The sequence below is a fragment of the Vigna radiata genome, chromosome 7, assembly GCF_000741045.1.
Source record: "Vigna radiata var. radiata cultivar VC1973A chromosome 7, Vradiata_ver6, whole genome shotgun sequence".
NCBI classification, from domain to species: Eukaryota; Viridiplantae; Streptophyta; class Magnoliopsida; order Fabales; family Fabaceae; genus Vigna; species Vigna radiata.
The window spans coordinates 18,952,157-18,954,976 of NC_028357.1; positions in this window are offsets into that span (position 1 = coordinate 18,952,157).

The following is a 2,820-nucleotide window of genomic DNA, read 5'->3' on the forward strand; positions in this document are numbered from 1 at the left end:
CAAAATGTGTGAACTAATTGAAAATTATTTAAATTAGTGAGATTTTCGTGGGGTAGGAATTAAACTAAATGGAAAATGCAATTGAAATGCGTCAGCTGAATGTATTCAAATAATCTATGATATCCAAAGCAAAAAATATGCATGACGGTTCAATAAGCTAATAAAATGAAACCAATTAAGCTTTGACGTGGCTGTTGAATGCCTTTTCTTCAAGCAGAAATATTCAAATCCTACATCATGAAGCACCTTTGTTGGACTTCACCGCACACCCTTTTCTAACATTAAATCAGTGCTTCTTCCAAAGAAAATGAAAGCAAATTCCATGAAACACCGTCTTAACAACATTCTCAAAGAAAAGAAAAGAAACATGAAAATTAATGACATTGTGTGTACATAAAGTAAATCAGCGTGCTTCCAAGACATGACAACTTTTTTTCTAACTGAAAGCAAACATTTTTTCTATACTCCAAACCCAACGAGAGTAAATAAATTTGTAACAGTGCACAAGCAAAGAAAAACTGTGAATCAGCACTTCATTCTTGCTAACGTAACAACCCTCATTTCTCAAGCCAAAATCATTGTAGCGCTTTCTCATAAAAGAAAATCAATCCAAGCTTTTCATCAAAAATAAATCACCGCTTCATTCTAAAGTACAGGAAAATAAAAGGAAGAGTGCTCCTACAATTCTACATCTAGTAGCATCGTGCTTCAAAATAAGAAAAACGAAACCCTCATGTAGCCTACATTGCATTTACCATGTGCACTCCTTCTTTTCCATTTAATAAAAATGTTCAAGGGAAAGCCAACAAGTGAGTGTGGCAGCTGCTGGATGTTCCAGCCCCCCTTTCAAAATGGAAATGTGCATCCTTTTATTGCATCATGGTCTTGGTTCCCTAGCTCTATAAATAGAACACTTCATTCACTCCAAAACAGATAATGTGAAACCTCTCTTCTCTCATCCTCTCATTCTCTCTTCTCTAAGTTTCATTCTTTCTCTTTTCCTCTTTTCCTAAAAAATTATAGGTTTATTTTATTCTGTTTTTACAGATCCTTAGAAATTCTGAAAAATTCCTGTTGTATCCTAGGAGGCTTGCGCAATACACCTCAGATAAGTCTTTAAGGACAGTGATCTATGTAAAACCTGAGAAAATAAAAATGTTTGGAATGTATACGTGGCAGCAGGGGAATGGTTGAAACTAATTTCTCAACAAAATAACACCAATTCAAGCTTTATTTCCTTCCTGTCTAAAAAAACAATTTCCATAGCATTTCAACGTTTTCCCCTCTCTGGTTCTGCACTCTCTCTATCTTACTCCCAAAATCTAACCCATAAACTTTGCTTATCAGAAACTTCCTAGACCATATAGGTCCCAGGAGCAACACTTCTACCGGATCAATTTTCTGTTTTCATCTGGTAAGTGTTCTTTTCTTTCTATCATTCAAATTAGGGTGGGAATCATGCAATGGTCCTGTTGCATGTAGGTGATTCAGGTTTTTCCCCAATGATTAGCTTAAATACTATTTCAAAAACTAATTTCTATCTCCAATTGGGGATTTATAGGTGCTGCCAACTTCATAGGGTGAAAGGTGCTTATCTAGGTCATCTTGTGAGCTAGGAATTTTGCAAGGTAAGGGAAGCTGGGAGTTTCTGTTTTGTTTTATAAATTAGAGTTGCATGAGTTAGGATTATTATGTGAAATAATGCATATGTGAAATGTTTTGGTGAGATTGTGTTATTTGAACTAAATTTGGGTTGTATGTGTGCATGAGATCATATGTTATTTGATTCTACAATTGTGATTCTATAAATGGTTGTTTATGAATTTGTATGGTTGTGATATGATGCTGGAATTGGAATGATGGGGTGGAGGAAATTCTGTATATAGGATTCTAGATAGAAAACTAAGCAAATCAAGGTGTTTAAGGCTATATTAAGGGAACTAGGGTAGTCAAATTTGGAAGTTGGAGTCATAGAGAGTCTTGGCTAGTTTAGACCACTTAGATAAGTCAAATATGACTTGTTAGAAGTGTCAAAATGAACAAAAACAGTCTTTAAGTGTCAAATTTAGATTTGAGCCCATAAGTTGAGAGAATTGAGGTTTTTGAGTGTAAATCTATGCATAGTTCTTAGGGATTTTAGGAATGTTTATAAGCCTTTAAACAAGTTTAACTACACCTAAATTTCAAGTTAGAATGATTAGAAATCCACCAAAAGGCCTAAAACGAAATGAGAGTGGGTGAGTTCTGCAAAATCTGTAGAAAATCTGCAGAATCCACGCCTGGGCGCCCCTGAGGGGGGCTGGGCGCCCTTCAACTCGCTCTTTCACCCAAATTATGGCGCCCAGGTGCACCTAAAGGGCGATGGGCGCCCTTTTCTGCTGTTGTTTTTGATTTTGATAGTTGGTGGGGTTCCGGGTGTCCGTTTTGGACGTTCTTTAGGTCGTTCTGGGGGTTTTTGACCCTTTCGGATCCATTGGTAAGGGTCTCCAAGCTTTTTAAATTAAGGAAGTGTTGGTAATAATATGCTATAAAGAAATTTATATTAATAAAGGATGTTTTTGTGAAAATATGTCATGTTTGATGAATCTTGGGAAATATGATTATATCAAAGTGATAGTTTAGTATTTAAATAGGGTCTTGTCGCAACCGGAATCGCGACGCGACGACGATCCAAAGAGAAAAAATGTTTAAGAAAAGTTTTTGGAGTCGCCACCATAGTTTATTCTGGAAAACTACGGAAAAACCATAAAATGATAAGGCAAGGTCTACGAAAACTGAATTTCGGGTTCGGGAGTCGATTACGTGTAGGGAAGGTATTAG